Source organism: Cupressus sempervirens, chromosome 4 (assembly GCF_028749045.1).
Source record: "Cupressus sempervirens isolate cs-2001-9-10 chromosome 4, ASM2874904v1, whole genome shotgun sequence".
In the NCBI taxonomy this organism is placed as follows: domain Eukaryota; kingdom Viridiplantae; phylum Streptophyta; class Pinopsida; order Cupressales; family Cupressaceae; genus Cupressus; species Cupressus sempervirens.
This window is the reverse complement of record NC_143121.1, coordinates 557,664,932-557,683,544: the sequence shown is the minus strand read 5'-3', so window position 1 is coordinate 557,683,544 and position 18,613 is coordinate 557,664,932.

The following is an 18,613-nucleotide window of genomic DNA, read 5'->3' as shown; positions in this document are numbered from 1 at the left end:
GATTCAACACTCCGAAATGTGATTAAAAAAAAAAAAAAAAGAGAGGAAGTAAATTACTTAAGGAATTAAGAGAAGTAGATGGACAAGCAAAGGAACAAAAAAAGATATTTGAAGTTCTAAATAGAGGGAAGCAGAAAAACCTTCCCAGTGATCAATGAGGATCACAACATGGAATGCTAGGGGCCTAAATGCCTCTAGCAAACAATGATTGCTAAAATGCAATCTAAGCTTATTTGAATCAAACATAATTATGATACAAGAGACTAAGTTAAATAAAGGAGATAAATTAGGTAAATGGAAAACAAAATTGAAAGAATCAAACGATGCTTCAGGAGGTATAGGAATATTATGGAACACATGAAATGCAGACATTAATATTATTGAATCCAATAGTAACTAGATGGGAAGTAAGGCATCCATTAAGAGACATAATCTTCAACTTATAATTATTAATGTATATGGACCAATACAAACAATAGATAAGAAAAAAGTATGGGATGAAATTAGTACATTCATGAGACTATACCTTGATGTTAGCATGGTTATTGGTGGAGATTTTAATGCCAATATGGATATAAAAGAGAAATTTGGAGGATCACAAATGATTAGTAAGGCTATGATAGAATTCAACGATTGGGTCAAGGAAAACAAGCTATTAGAAATTCCAACTAGAAATGATATTTTTACCTAGAATGATAAAAGGAAAGATTTCAATTATATAGCAGAGAAATTGGATAGATTCTTCTTCAAAGGAGAACTAGTAGAGTTGGACCTAACTGTGATAGCTAATATACAACCAATAATAGGTTTAGATTATTATCCGGTTATAATTGAATTCATAGAACCCAAGAAACCAATTAGGAACCCATTTAAATGTGAGAAAATGTGGTTCTTAGATAAAAAGATTATTGAAAATATCAAACAATGGTGGGCAGAAGGTAATTTCATAAGATCTAAAATGTACTGCTTTGTATCAAAATTAAAATTCCTCAAAGAAAAGATATTAAAATGCAATAAAACACACTTTAATAATATCTTCAAAGAAAAATTGGATCTTGAAGAAAAACTAAAAAATTTAAACAATGAGGTAATTAAAAATGGTATAGGTAATCAGAAATTTAATAAAGAAAAAAAAACTACTAGCTAAGCAAGAAGAGATTTTAGCAAAAGAGGAGAATTTTTGGAGGCACAAATCTAGGGAAAAATGTCTTGCAGAAGGAGATAGGAACACAAAGAAATTTCATAATAGCACTATCCACAATAGATCTATCAATTTTATTACACAAATCTAGGATAGAAATGATAATTTAGTAGATGATCTGACTAAAATAGTAGAAACTTTTGTACCATACTATGAAAATTTACTTAACAACTATGATTTCTCCCATCAAAATATGTAAGAAAAGTACTTTAAAATATACCTAAAGTGGCAACAAATGCTAATAATATAGCTCTAAATAAACCATTCACTAAAGAAGAAATTATATTAGCTCTTTTCAAACCAAGCCCAGATAAATCTCCAGGGCCAAATGGTTTCCAAGCATTTTTCTTCCAAAAATGCTAGGACATTCTGGGAGAAGAATTATGGAAGGCAATAGAAGCTACCAAGAATGGAGGATCAATTCTAATGAAAATTGATCATGCATTTTCAGCTTTAAATCCAAAAAAATAAGTAGTTGATTTACCTTTGAATTTCAGACCTATAGCACTCTGTAACACTATTTATAAAATCTATTCTAAAGCTTTGGCAAATAGGACTAAAACCTTGCTGCCAAAGATTATTTCAGAAGAACAAACTAGTTTGTCCTAGGTAGATCTATATTGGATGGAATATCCATAATTCGACTATTAGTAATAAGGAAGTGTGCATGTTCATGAAACTAGACATCCAAAAAGCTTATGATGTAGTGGATTGGAGATTTCTTTGCAAATGCTTAGAAGCATTTGGATTTTCTCAAGTATGGATTAATGGTATTTTTAATTATATATCCACAACAAAGATATCTTTATTAATCAATGGAACCCTAGAAGGATTCTTCAATATATCAAGAGGAATTCGTCAAGGGGACCCTATTTCACCATTCTTATTCATCATCATGGTTGAAGCCTTTGGAAGATCTATCTAGAAGGCCCAAGTAGAAGGCAACATTAAAGGTATTACAATGACAGATAATATTTCTAATATCACTCACCAACAATTTGTTGAAGACACTATTCTTCCAGGTGTAAGTACTAAGGAAGAAACTCTAACTTTTAAACAAATTATTCTTGATTATACTGTGGCCTTTGGTCATAAAGTAAATGCATAAAAGTCAGAAATCTTCTTTCTAAACACATCTAGAGACATGAAAGAATATATTTGCAATCAGATGGGATATAGGAAAGGTTCCTTTCCTTGTAAACATTTAGGGATCCACTTAGAAAAAGGAGTACAAAATAAAAAATGATGGGACAATATACTAAATAGAATTGATAAACAAACAAAAACATGGAAAGGTAAATAGTTAACTAAAGTAGGTAGAGCAACTAAAATCAGATCTATCCTGTCTGCCATACCTAACTATCAACTATAATGTTTACACCTACCCAAAAATATCAACAAAGATTTGGAAGGGAAACTTAGGATCTTCTTTTGGAGTGGAACAAAAGATAAAAAGATAAAAGCATTAATCAAATGGGAAAAGATCTGTTGCCTGAAAGACCAAGGGGAACTGGGAATTAAACATTTCAGTTAGCAAAATGAAGCACTAGGAGCAAAATTAGTATGCAGAGTGTACCAATAAAGGGAAAACAAGTGGGCAAAAATTGTCTACAACAAGTATTTGAACCTAGACGATCCATCTTCACTATTTAGAATTAGGAACCCTCCAACAGGTTCTAAAACATGGAATTTCATGGTAAAATGTTAGTCATTGATTAGTAAGTATTTAACATGGGATCTAGGCAAAGGTGAACAGGCTCTTTTCTGGGAAGACTCTTGGGATGGGTTGCCTAATCTTCTCAATTCAAATATCCCCATAAATGTCATTAATGAGCTCACCAACTTATGGAGCCCAAAGGTCTCATATTACAAAAATATTAAAAAGATAGATAGGGTTGACATATGGGAATGGAAATCTCTAGAGAATGTAGATATTTCTCCTGAAGATAAATTATATTTAGAAAATATTCTCAAAGAACAAATGGTAAACTACAAAAATCAAGAAGATAAACTTATCTAGGGTGTACCGAAAGATGGATCATACAAAGTTAAACTAGGATATAATATTATTATCAATTTGAATAGATGGGATAACCTTAAAGTTCCATTAGATCTATGTTGGGATGTAGCTTGTTTGCCTAAGGTAGGCATCTTCTTATAGGTAGCTATTCAAAATCATATTTTAACTACAGATCATTTTACTAAAATGGGTTTTGAAGGACCCTCTAGATGTAGTCTTTGGAAAACAAACTCTGAGACTTCAAACCACCTCCTATTTGAGTGCTCTTTTGCTCAAAATGGCTAGTATTGGCTTAAAAATAAGCTTGGTTGGACCACGCCACTACCTTTGGATCTAGCCAATCACCTCTGTGGTTTGCCTACCAAGAACCAAAGTAGCATTTATGATAAACTATGGAATATTTCTTTGTCCATCCTGATGTGGGAAATTTGGAAAGAGAGAAACACATGTATCTTCAATGATTCTAAAATTAATATGGAATCCTTTCAAAATAAAGTCAAAGCCTTTATTATAGAAGTTATGAATAACTATTTAAGGAAAATAAAAAAGATAGAAGGATCCCTCTCTGAATGGGATGGAAATATGAAAAAGGAGTGGGAACATCTTATAAATCCTCTATTATTATATGAGAGGAAAGATCTTAAAGCTAGAAAGGAATGTGTATGGGAAGCTCCCCCAAAAGGATGGATGAAATTAAACTTTGATGGAGCATCCAAAGGGCATCCAGGGAAGGTTGGTATAGGATGCATAGTTTGATCAGAATTTGGACAATGGATCATCAAAAGAGCCAAACCCCTGGGAATCACTTCAAACTGTAGACACCTAAATTTGATCACACCGCTTTAGTAATCCTATTTAGTTATCTCTAAAGGCATCATTAATTAAATTCCTATTTAATTAATCCTTTGCCATCCCTAGCTGATTAATTTAATTAATCATCTATAGTCCTAATTGATAAATCAAATAACCTATTATCTATCAGTTAAATCCTTTTCTCCTATCTAATTTCAAAAATCCCCATTTATTAAATAAATATATTTGATAAATAAAATCCTCAAATCCAAAAACTCCTAACTTATCCCCAATCCTCCATTTAGCCTAATCCACCCCATCCACCCATACTAACCAAACTTAGCCACTAACTCACCCACCCTCATTAATGCCATCCACTTGCACATCTCTAACATCCCTAATCTAATCTTAAACCCAAGCTTAATCCACCCCCTAATGTTGTCACATTCTCTAAGAAAGTTTAAGACTTTCTTAAACCAAACCAAAGTCTCCCCTCAAAAATTCCGACCACCAAGTCATGAGTGCTCTTACAAACCATAAAAGACTCTTACAATCCCACTCATGACTCTTACATCCATCTTCCACACTCTTCCCTCTTCCACACTCATTCCTCTTACATCTCTCTTACATACTCAACCCCACTCATCATGCCTTTAACCAACCCTTTACCCTACCCTCTCACACTCATCCTCTTTGTGACAAGTGTCACCTTCCCATTTGTGCTAAATAAGCACAATCCATGTGCTCTCCTTTGAGTGCATCCTTGCTCTCCTTTGAGTGCATCCTAGCCCTCCTTAAGCCTTCATCTCTCCTTGCATCTTAGCCCTCCATCCCTCAAGCCCTTAGCCTATAAATTGAATCCCCTCCCAAGCCATTCAATCACAACCATTTGAGTAAAGTTATCATGCCCTTTTGAGAGCCAAAATCCATATCCATATCCTTATAATGCCAAATTGAGAGCTCACAAAGCTACCAATTTCTTGTTACCCATCTCCACCATCGAAGCAACTTTGAGCATCTTGAGCATACATCTACATCAAAGGATGCATTTACAAAATCAAGAAAGCAATGAAGTGCTTCATCTTTTGAGGTTTGCATCTCATGTTTGCTTTTCTTTGTATAAACATATATGTGAATTTAGTTTTAGTTTGTAAATGTTTACTTTATTGTTAATGTTCCTTACACACTAAATCTTGTTCTACATTTTGGTATGCCCGATGGGACCCCACTATGGGTCATTCCTTAATCTTTTTCAATCCATGTTTTGTGCTTACAAACTAACAATCTAATGGTTTGTTATTATTTGAGTGGGTGCAAGTTGTTTTTATTTTTTTGCAGGTTGAAGGACGCACTAGAGAGAAAGATACACCCTTTAAAATTCAAAAATAACCAAGAAAACAAAAAAATTTGGAAAAAATCCGCGTCCGTCGATTCATTACGCGCAGTGTCGTCTCCGCAAACTGGCGTCTCTGCCTGTCGTCTACGCAGAACGTCGTCTGCGAAAGCTCAACTATCGTCTCTGCACACTGAAAATGTCGTCTGCGAGTTTCGACGTCCCCACCTGTTTTCTGGTAGTCTGTGCCAAAACCTGAACTGTCGTCTGCAAATTTCGACATCTGTGCAAATCAGCATCTGCGAGTTTTAGCATCTCCACCTGGCTTCAGTCATCTGCGCCGCCTTCAAAAACTTAAATTGTCATCTCCGCCGCTGCCAACTGTCAATTATCATCTCTGCCATCGCTAGCAGTCAACTGTTGTCTCCGATGCCACCAACTGCCTTCTTCATCAAACTGTCGTCTGCGAGTTTTGGCGTTTGTGAGTTTTGGCGTCTCCACAGTTTGGCATCTCCGCCTGATATACTATCGTCTCTGCCTGTTTATGTTGCATTTTCGTTTTAGCATATCAGTTCCTGCACTTTTTATTTTATCAAAAAAAAAAAAAAAGTATAAATCAAAATTTGACTTTTAGTGGTTCTGTAGGATTTAGACCATTCTAAGCATTTTTACGCGTAGAAAAAATGACAAAAAAAGTTTTAAAAAAATTCTCATAGTTAAGCTTTCATTTTTGAAGATTTTGGGTGACTAACTAAATTGCTTTTTTTGTCTCATTGCAAGTTGGAGCACATATGAAACCACTAACCATGTTTTTTGCAGGTTCTCATGTTGCTAAAAAAATGAACTTGAATGTTTAATCATTTTTCTTTGAATGCATGTTGCTAAAATGAACTTGAATGTTTAATCATTTGTCTTTGAATGCATGTTGCTAAAATGAACTTGAATGGCTAAACACATTTTCCATTGAATGAATGTTGCTCAAAACACACTCTTGAATGCCATGAATTAAAATCAATTTTCCTTGGAATGCATGCTTAAAACAAACAAACTCAATCTTGAATGCAAAGGATCAATGAATCAATGCAATATCTCACACTTCAATTTTTGGTGCATTAAAAAGAGCAAACAAATCTCTCTTTTGCATGCAATTTAGGCAAAGTTTGATTTTTGGACAATTAAAAAACTTTGTTAAGTTAAATACAAATTTGCAAAAATCAATTTGAGTAGTTCCTTGGACTCACCTCTTTTCTAATCACCCATCAATTCAACCATTGGTTGCAATCTCAGCGCCATTTATAGGGATGGGTCTACTTGAAAAAGGTGTTAAATGTTCCACAATCTAACTAACTCACTTGGTCTTTGAACATTTACTTTAATTTTATCATAATTCTTAAATGACCAAAACTCTAGATTAAATCGATCACACTTCAAGTTTGGGCACTAAAATTGAACAACAATTGACGTGGAGAGCCTCCGGGCGCGCGCTTGAAATTGAATCTCACACACTTTTGTTTTGGACTTAAAATAAACTCACACTCAATCTTGAATGCCTTAAAAAAAATTAATCGATACTTGACGTGGAGGGCCTTCGGGCACGCGAGTTTGCTTTTGTTGACCCTAACTCTTCTTCTTATTTGCATTCTTCAATCGATTTACTTTTGTTGGTGCTTCAAGTTGGAATTGAACATTGTCTCTTAAACATGAGTGCTTGCAAAGTCTAGATTAGCACACATAAGAGTCAGTTGGTAAAAGAACAAGCATGTTTTTTAGCCCAAGGTCATCCAAGTCTTCTCTCCCCTTGTCGTCTTTCGATGCCATCTTGGGTGCATAAGATTAGGATCCAAAACCTTGTTTCTTTTTAGGAGGCTTGCTTGGGGATTTCATCACCCCTTGGACGACCTCAACTCCAGTGTTTCGGCAGAGTATAAGAATCAGGAGGTGAATCGAAAGACACCTCTCTTGAGATCAAGATTTTGTCACTCAGGCTAAGCCTCAAGGAACTTTATACCCTTGAGAAGTGAAAGAGGAGAAGTGGGTTACCGCTCCTCTCGGCTGTGTGACATCTTTTTGGTCTCATCTACAGATTTGGGCCTCACGTACCTTGTGTATATCGAGGACTCCCTAGCTAAACCAACTGTCAGCCTTGCAGACAACCATCTAAGATGTTAATGTGTTTGAAGTGACCGATCGAAACATTTGTAGAACATACACACTCCTCGGTGCAAGTATCACATTCTGAGAACCACAAACTTCTATCTGGGTGTTCCTATCTATTGCTTGATTTTATTTTACTTGTTGAATGAATGTTTGCCAAACTTGGTCAATCCTAGCTTAGGGCACACTTAGCGTAGTCACTGCCTATTTTAGAAGTTGAATGAGTCGAAGCAAAACAACCAGAATCTCCCAAAGCCAAGCAAATTCAGGAATTTATGTCGGAACAACCCAAACCCAAACAGAAGTTTCACAAAGTCAAAATCAAGCCATCTCTGGCATACCAAGAACTTTCAGCCAAGAGAAAAGAAATAACACCAAGCCCACGAATTGCCAAACTCCACAAAGCAAAAGACAAAGCTACCGACGAAGCACTTCAAGAGGCCTGGTTAGAGCGCACCATCAAATTTAGCCAACATCCAGGAGTTAATCCTGCTTATGCCTTACCAACTAGGCATGATTTCTATGATTAGACACCATTGTTTCTCCACATCTTCTTGGATAAGCTTCACCTTAGAGTCATCTTTGTAGAAAAGCCAGCCATCTTAGGTTATCCCCTTAAGCATTATTAGCTCATCTATCTCATTTAGGACCAAACCATCTAGTCAGCAATCCAAAATCTTTACATCCAAGCCTTCAAAATTTGTTGTCACCTTGCCAAAAGTTTGCCATTCTTAAAATCTTCCAAATCCACCAATCTCACCAAAGTTATCCCTTTGATAGAGCTTTGTCTAGGGTAATCTAGCTTTGTCACTTGTTATCCCTCATCACCTTGAGCTAAAGGTTGGGATCCACAAGTGGTCAATCTCGTGTTCTTCCTAAAGGATCATTAGTCTATCCTTAAGTTGACACAATCACCACCAAGCTTGCACATAGGAAAGTAGACCTTTCATGCTTTGGCAACATATCTTTGAAGTTAGAATCCCCAACCCAATCCTCCTTAGGTTTTGTCATATAATTTTGCCTCAACCTAGGAAATCATTTGCATAGAGAAGCCTTCCTCCTTTTGCATCCATCAACATTATTGCATCTCATCCCTAGGAACATTCTGCATCTTCATGCCACCCGTCACTCACTTAGCCAAGAAGAAAGAAACAATGGAGCCCTATTATTTGGATCGAACATCCTCACCCCCCTTGAGCACTCAACCATCCTTCAGCCCAGAGAAAGCTATGCCATCACCTACTGACATTGAAGCTTTCATGAACCAACCAGGAAATGTAGTATTGGTAAATGCCATTATAGACAAGAACAAAGAGACAATCATGGCTAATTTTCGAAGGGACAATGTAGGAACCTTTAACTTTGGAAGACCCCCTACAATATCAAATCTGTCTCACCCTTTGTTTGGGCAGCTGCCACCACCCATCGGCTCTTATGATCCAAATTATCCTCAATATATGCCAAAAGAAGAGCCTCAAGCCAATCCATTTGATCCAACAGACCCAAACATACCATCCTCCACCCAAGTCGAAATCTCCATTCCACAAGCCAATCCAGCCACTACCACTCCATCCTTGGTTCATACCTCTCCACTCCAAACTATCTTTTCCCAAAACACCTCGCCATTCACTCCCTTCACTATTGTTGCTGCTGCTCCCCAACCCAGCCTTCCAAATCCACCCATCTCCCAAATCAGTGTTAGCATCTTTGGCTAACCTCAGCAATATACAACAAGGATGCCACCCATGGGGCCAAGTAATCAACCTTTCATCACCCCCAGCTTGTTCACCAAAGCCCATAGCACAATCCCATCATTTCCATTAGGTCTTGGGAGCTCAATACCATCAGCCACAAATCCACAAGCTACTACCTTCACTCCACAAAGCTATCAAATCCCACAAGCTACTGCCAATTTTTTGCCAAGCTACCAAACCCCATCAATTCCATTCCCAAGCTTTCAATTCCCACCACCTCCACCACCAACTAATCCATTACCTCCTATTACCAACTACTTTTCAATGCCACTTCTAGGAGGTAATCCACCAATCCAGCCAACCACCAATTATTTGCAGGTACCATCCCAAATGGGGGCGCAGCCCACATACCTTGGTCAAACCCCACAAGCCCCTCGATCCTTTCCCCAAGCTTCACAACCATCTTATACCTTACCTCCACAAAGCAATTCATTTATCCCACAGCCAGCTTATGTTCCTCAATCCCAACCTCAAATCCCATATCAATAGCAAGCCTCGCAGCACATGCAGCAATATGCACCACCTCCCCCTTAGCAACCCATCATCTACCATGCAGCTGCCCAAACAATGTACAATCCCTATCAGCAAATCCCTCACAGTCATCCATATTCAATGGCCCCATCTAGCGCATACCTAGCTCAAGGCACTCCTACATTGGGGGCACCCCAGCCATCACCTATCAATTCAGAATGGGAGCAAATGAAGACAGCTCTGAAAGCCATCCAAGAAGGGAATGATTCGAAGACATTCAAGTTTGAGAATGTGTGTCCTTACCCATTTGACAGAGCCATTACCATGACACCATTTCCCAAACACTTTGAGGTACCCAAATTTGACAAATTCAGAGGAAAAGGAGACCCTGTCACACATATCAAAGAATTTTACATGCACTGCCAAGATGTGGCATACAATGATGTTTTCCTCTTGCGCCTTTTTCCCAAAAGCTTGGCTGGACCAGCTCTTGAATGGTTTTACAGAATCCCCTATGGCACAATTAAAAACTTTGTTGAATTATCTGAGGCATTCGTAGCCCAATATGCCCATCTTGTTGAAATAGAGCTATCAATAGTTGACCTTGTCCACACTAAGCAAAAAGGTGGAGAAAGCCTTGTTGAATACCTGCAAAGATGGCAAACCCTTACTACCCGCATATCCTGCACCTTGCCAGAACGCCATGTGGTGAAAATGTTTATTGATAATGCCCATCCTAGCTTGGCTCAGCACATGACCATGAACTTTTTGCAGACCTATAAAGATATCAAAGAAAAAGGAATGATCCTTAAACAAGGACTCATTAAAGATGGTGTGGTCAAGATTTACAAAGAGGCCAACCAAAATCAATCACATTCCAATGACAAGTCTAGGTATTGGAACAAAAACAAGCATGTTGCAACAGATGGGGTTACTAACACCAAACATGTGAATATTGTTGGTCCTTCTCAAAACCAGTCTAACCCACCATATCAACCAAACAACCAACAAGCTATAAATTACCAACAACAGAATAACCAAAGCTATCAAAACCACAATACAAGACCCAACTTTCAAGGGTCTAACAATCAAGCTAATGCCTTCAATGTAGCTACAGGGCAAAAACCCAGATTCCAACCTGCACCTAGAAACTATACACCCCTTGGTGAGCCATTAGATGTCATTTTTGAGAAATTGGCTAAGGAAAACCTCATCAAATTTCCTCCTACCCAGCAAATTGATCCAAGCCAATCCAAAGCTGCATGGTACAAGGACAATGAGTATTGCAAGTTCCATAGGGTAAACGGTCACACCACCCTCAGATGCATGAAACTGAAAGATTATGTGTAGGACCTCATTGATCGGAAAGAAATCACTGTTGGTGCCCAAACCTCTCCCAATGCAGGCTTACAGATTTATCAAAATGCTTTTCCTCCACACAACAACCAAAATCCTGGAAAAACACCTACCCAAAACAACACCAACAACCGCCAGCCAAACCAACAGCATGGCAAGAACAATGACAACACTTCATCCTATATAGACTATGGTAGCCTTATAGGTTGTATATCCGAGAAAGAGCCTTTTGTCAATGTTATCAATATCCGAGGACCAGACAATGAGTGTGCAGTCACCACTCGAAGAGCGAGATTTAACATCACAGGCCCACCAGTTTCATCAGCACCATCAGCTCCATCAAAAAGCCGGTACAATATCTTGGAACACCTTGGGAACATGCCAACCCGAATCTCCATTTTAGACCTTTTCCACACTAGTCCTATGTACAAAGACATCCTTGACAATGCTCTCATAGAATCCCGTGTCCCTTCTGATATCAATGCTACTGATTTTCGTAATCTTGTTGGACACCTTTCATCCTCATGTGCCCTATCTTTCAAACCCACCGACATACCCATGGTCGAGCCAGATCACACCCTTCCACTTCGCATAGCCATCATGGTATCCAATTTTGTCGTGAAAAGAGTAATGATAGATAATGGATCAGCCTTGAACATTTGTACCCTAAAATTCATAAAACAAGCTGGGTATACTGAGGCAGATATGATTAGTGAGGTTATCACCATCAAAGCTTATGACAACTTGGAAAGAAACACAGAAGGGACTATTTTGCTACCAATCAAGGTTGGGCCGGTCATCCAAGAGACAGTTTTCCATGTTTTTGATCTGAACCTACCATTTAACATCCTCCTCAGTCGCCCATGGATTCATGCTATGAAGGCCGTTCCATCCACCTACCATCAGTGCATCAAATTTCTGCATCAGGGCACTAAGGTGACCATCCATGCCGATCCAGAACCCTTTGCTTACTGCAATGCGGTTGAAGCTTCATATACAAATCATTGCCCTAGAATTGATATCGGCATAGCCATCGCCAGCTCATCCCACACTTGTAATGACCCAGAAACCATCCTCGCCTCCACCCTATCTACCGTAAAGATCAACAACAAAGGCTGTGGAGAATATAGTCTATCAGATGCATTTGTTGTCGGAGCAATCCCACTTGATCCACATACCCATGGACGACCTACATATCACAAAGCTAAGGAGATTCCACCTCCTCGATACAAACAGTTTGGCCCAACAACCTTTGTATCCTCAAAAACCCCTCTTCATGAGGAGCTCATTCCAGATATCAACAATTGGTTACATAAGGATGCACTTCCAAGAAATCAAGCACGCCTTGATCACTTCAGCCAGAAGTATCCCCAAGAACATAAGCTCATCACTGAAAATGTAACTATCAAGGTGGTGGTCTAGGACCAGAAGAAAGGGGCATGCAATGTCCCATCGAAGCACATAAGTGGGAAATGAAGTCAGGTCTTGGCTTTGGCATACCCATAACTGGGGGCACCAACGAGAACGGTCATGCTTTTTCGAACATCCACCGCGACCTTGTCGAAATCAAAGACATTCCTGAGGAAGTTGAAAATAGAGCCTACGACGATATCCTAGACCAAATCTTCTTAAGAGACTCTGTTCTCCGAGAACTATCCATCCATCTCATTGAACTACCACTTGCTCATCCACAACTCATAGATTGGGACCAACCAAGCGTCATACACATTGATGAGTTCACTTCAGAGGAAGTGCTTCTAAGATTCATGGGAGCTGAAACACCTCACAAGCAGATAAAGTCAAATTCTGCCTATATCTATAAGCTAGATCCCAAGGGGTATTTTGGAGAAAATCCCCAACCTAGTTCTGATACACCCAAAACTAGAACTAAGGTGAATCCGAGACTAGCTAAGGCAGCAAAGAGAACCCCTCAGCCAGAACATCCAGAGCCACAAGCAGAACATGAGGATTTAGTATTACCTCCTCAAGATAATTGACCAGAGGTGTCATCTATTCTAATACAGGATACTATAGAAGTCAACATCGGTTCTTCAGAGATCCCCAGACTTGTTCACATTGCTGCATCCCTATCACAAGACCAAGCTGACCTCCTCTTTGAGGTCTTAAGAGAGAATATTGGCCGATTTGCATGGTCATATCAGGACATGCCAGGATTGGATCCAAAGCTTGTAGTTCACCATCTTGCAGTCGACCCAAAGATCAAGCCCGTCAGACAAAAGCTTAGAAAAATGCACCCCAAGGTGGCATTACTGGTCAAAGTTGAATTAGAAAGAATGTTAGCTGCTAAGGTTATCCGACCTATCAACTACTCAGAGTGGATCTCCAACATGGTCCCTGTCACTAAGCCTTCTGGTGACATCAGAATCTACACTGATTTCAGAGATCTTAACAAAGCTTATCCAAAGGATGATTTTCCCTTGCCCAACATAGATATGATTGTAGATCTTACAGCTGGACATGAAATTCTATCCCTTATGGATGGATTTTTCGGGTATAATCAGATCAAGATTGCAGAAGAGGATCAACATAAGACAACATTCACTACCCCTTGGGGAACCTTTTGCCACACCGTGATGCCTTTTGGCCTAAAGAATGCTGGGGCTACCTATCAAAGAGCTATGATAGCCATTTTCCATGATCTTATCCATAGCATTTTGGAGGATTATGTGGACGATATCCTAGTCAAATCTCACACCTTCATGGATCATCTCGCTGACCTGGAGAAAGTCTTTGATAGATTAGCCCAATATCATCTCATGCTAAATCCCAAGAAGTGTGTCTTTGGGGTCACATCTGGCAAGCTTATGGGCTTCATAGTTTCTAAACGAGGTATAGAGTTCGACCCCAAAAAGGTCAAGGCTATCTTAGACATGCCTCCTCCCTAGACACTGTGACAGCTTCACTCTCTTCAGAGAAAGCTTCAATCCATCCGACGCTTCATCTCCCAACTTGCAGATAAGTGTACACCATTTTCACATTTACTAAAGAAGGATGAGCACTTCAAGTGGGATCCTTTATGTCAACGCAGCTTCGATCAGCTCAAGCAGTATCTCACCAATCCCCCTATCTTGGTTCCACCAATTCCTAGTCATCCCCTGATTTTGTACATATCAGCAATGCCTACTGCTCTAGGGGCACTTCTAGCACAGCTTGATGATTATAGCAGAGAAAGAGCCATCTTCTATATCAGTAGAACCCTAGTTGGTTATGAACTCAATTACACTCCTATGGAAAAAGCTTGTTTGGCAGTTGTTTTCTCAACTCAAAAGCTTCGCCACTACATGCTAAGTCATACCATCCAACTAGTATCCAAAATTGATCCTCTCAAGTATATGCTCTCTAGAACAACACTCACAAGTTGGCTAGCAAAATGGGTTATGCTACTAAGTGAGTTTGACATCTAGTATGTGGACAAAAAGGCAATCAAAGGGCAAGCTATAGCAAATCACCTAGCTGATGCACCTCTAGTAGATGCATATCCTTTGCTCACCGAATTTCAAGATGAGCATATCTGCCTAATTGAAGAACAGCCCCCATGGAAGCTTTATTTTGATGGCTCATACACATCTCATGGATCAGGGGCAGGAATATTGTTGGTTACACCTCAGGGAGATTACATTCCAAAAGCCTTCAAGCTACAATTCCCTAGCACCAACAATATAGCAGAATATGAAGCTCTTATAGCAGGATTAAAGATAGTTGTAGAATGGAATATCACTGAGTTACAAATCTTTGGTGATTCTCAGCTCATCATCAAGCAAGTCCTAAATGAATATCAAACCAAAGATGAAAAGCTATTACCCTACAAAGAGCTAGTTGATCAGCTAACCCAACATTTTACAAAGCTTCAGTTTACACAAGTGCCACGAATGCAGAACAAGGCAGCAGACACCATGGCCACTATCGGCTCGCTCTTGGAAATTTCCCAAGAAGCTACGCAATATGAGTTTTTAGTCGAGTAGCTCCTCACACCCGCCTATGCGAATGAGGATTCAAACCGTGTTTGTATCTTGGTTGGTCCCCAATCCCCTTGGTACCATGAAATTCATGCTTACCTTAACAATGGTATCATATCCCCTCACCTCACACGCACCCAACGCCAAAACCTTATTCAAAAATCATCCCGCTATGTCATCATAGCCAATACCCTATATCGTCGGGGTTATCACGATACCCTCTCTCGATGTTTAGATGAAAATGAGGCTGCAATGGCATTAAAAGAAGTACATTCTAGACTTTGCGGTGCCCACACGAGTGGTATTGTCCTAGCGCAACAAATCCTTAGAGCAGGTTACTATTGGCCTACCATTGAAGAAGACTCCTGTGACTTTGTCAGGAAGTGTCTCCCATGTCAATAGCACGCAAATCTTGTGCACGCTCCAGCACAAGATCTACAGCCTATTGCACCACCTTGGCCTTTCGCTTGTTGGGGCCTTGATCTAGTTGGAACTATCACACCCCTCTCATCTGATGGACATAAATGGATAATAACAGCTACAGACTATTTCACTAAGTGGGTGGAAGTAGTCCCCCTAGTCTCAGCTACAGGAGTTCAGGTCTCCAAGTTCATCTTGTACCACATTGTTTGCTGCTTCGGCATCCCATCCACCATCTTCACTGACCACGGAGGTAACTTTGAAAATCTCAACATGGAAGAATTATGCACTTCTCTCAGCATCCATCATCGCTTTTCTAGCCCATATTTCCCACAAGGTAACGGCCAGGCAGAGGCAACTAACAAAACCCTCCTCAAAATCCTAAAGAAAGTTGTCAATGATTCCGGCTGCGATTGGCACCTAAAAACAAATTCAGCTCTATGGACCTATCGAACTTCCTTCCGTACATCCACAGGCACAACTCCATACTCCCTAGTCTATGGTGCCGAAGCGGTATTACCTATAGAAGTTGAACTTCCCTCACTATGCATATCTTTGCGAGGGCAAATCTCAGATGAAGAATACAGAGTAGCTCGGCTCACCCAACTAGATCTCTTAGATGAGAAGAGACAACAAGCCTATGACCATCTCACAGTCTACCAAACTCGTCTCAAAAGGAATTTCAACAAGAAGGTGCTCCCACGACACTTTCAGCCAGGTGACATGGTCCTCAAAGAAAACATGAAAGTCCAAGTAGATCGAGAAAAGAAAGGCAAGTTTGAACCTACATGGCTCGGTCCTTATGTTGTCACTGCCTCCTTTGGCTCCGGAGCCTATCAACTATCTACACCGGAAGGAGAAATCTTGAATGATCCCACTAACATCATTCATCTCAAGAAGTTCTATGCTTGAAGATCCTTGGTATACCCAGCTTTTGAAAAATACAAAAAAAAGAATAGTAAAGAGAAATAAGCGTCCAATGATGAAAACTTGGCAATTCAAGCACCTTGGATAGGTACTTTGGTGAAAACCTGGTAATTCAGGCGCCTTGTGTACTAAAGACTAATCCATTATCTATCACTATCCTATCCCTCATCCATCCACCCACCATCCCATAACACACTTGCTTGTTCCCCTGGTGTTCCAACCAAATATCCAAAATTTGATGAAGCTTGTAAATACCTCCTGTACAGCTTCTAAATCTTGTACCAAAGCTTGTATTATACCTTGTAAATCTTGTACCATACCTTGTATATCCGAATCTTGTCCAAAGCTTGTACCATATTCCAGCTTGTAAATAAGCTTGTATCCTATCACATGCACACAAAGAACCCCATTTTCACTTAAGCTTTTCACAAACCATCTACTTATCCACCTATCAACTATTATAAACATCCCATCCTTCACAAACATTTCCATCTCACAAAAACCAAAACATGAACAAACTTGTACATTTGTAACATATCTTGGTCTACCAGCTTGTACATCCTCTTTAGCTTAGTACCATTGTATCTATCCAGCTTTCGTGTCAGTTCATCCTTGATCAACATCTTGCACACATTGCACATCTTGGTTAGCTATTCCAATGCATCCTTTAGCTAGATTTCCTGTCACCAAAGTGTTATCCTTCTTAGTTTAGCTTGCCAGACGCATCCCTCATCCAAATCCACCAGCTTAGGTGCTCTCCAATAGGTCCTTGCAGGATATAGCTTTCCTCATGTCTAATCTTGGTCCGTTAGTACCTCGTCCTACCCATCTCATTGGCAAACGGTTCTCTTTTGGATTTTCGCTTTCTTTTGATTTGGGATATTCCCTTTTAGGTCTTGAAATATCTTTTCCAAGCAATCTCCTTGTTCCCTCCTCAAGGTTGCCACGATCTTCCATATCATGGTATGCTGTGAATGGGGCAATCAGAGCGTAAGGTCTTGATTAGGTCTTTTGCTTGTTTTCTTTTTTTGCTTGTGGGTTACCTAGTGTCGTTTCCACGTTGCTTCCTCTGGGATTCATGTGTGATACTAGGGCAATCCTTGCGTATTTGTTTCGAGTTAGTTCGTCAGTCCTCTGGACGGTTGGTGAAAAGGCCTTGATGTTCTTGGTAACCTTGGCAGTTAACCAACAGTCCTATAGCAAATCTAGTGCTCAACTACATGGTGGTACTTCTCTTTGAAGTATCCCCCCGCTCAAAGGCTTCAATGGATTCCCTTCATCTCCATTATCCCCCATCCATATCTAGCACCTATCCCAGCTTATGCATCAGTATCTCTTTGGATCACTCCTCACGCTTAGCTTTAGGGATCCACAATCCTAGTCTTAGGGATCCACTAATCAAATCAATCCACCAAGCTTCATCTTTTGAGATCCACAATCCTAGTCCTAGGGATCTTCGAAACCCATCTTTCGGCAATCCTACTCTTTGAAATCCTGTTGCATCAGCTTTTCCATCCCCATCATCCATCCCCCTATCCTAGATTTTTTTTTTATAGCGCTCCGCTCCTCCATCCTCCCCCCAATCCTGGAAAGTCTTAAGCTTGCTTTGCTATTGTGCCTCTAATTCTCCTTTATCATTCTCCCATAGTGAGAGTTTGAGCTAATTTAGCCCCTCCTCTTTGCCAAATCTATGTCTCTGCTCATCTCGATTTCTTGTACTTTTCAAGAAGTTGTCAAGCCTCATTTCTCTCTTCGCCGCCTTCTTGAGGGGGCATCATCTGAGTCTAGTCTCTCCTCTTCTTATCCGAGACTGGGGCAACATTGTTGCTAAAACATCTTCTTCGTGTCGTCTTCATTCGAACTTCTTTGAAATAGTGTTGTCTCAACACTATGTCAAAGAGGGGCAAAATGTAGACACCTAAATTTGATTACACCGCTTTAGTAATCCTTATTAGTTATCTCTAAAGGCATCATTAATTAAATTCCTATTTAATTAATCCTTTGCCATCCCTAGCTGATTAATTTAATTAATCATCTATAGTCCTAATTGATAAATCAAATAACCTATTATTTATCAATTAAATCCTTTTCTCCTATCTAATTCCAAAAATCCCCATTTATTAAATAAATCTATTTGATAAATAAAATCCTCAAATCCAAAAACCCCTAACTTATCCCTAATCCTCCATTTAGCCTAATCCACCCCAT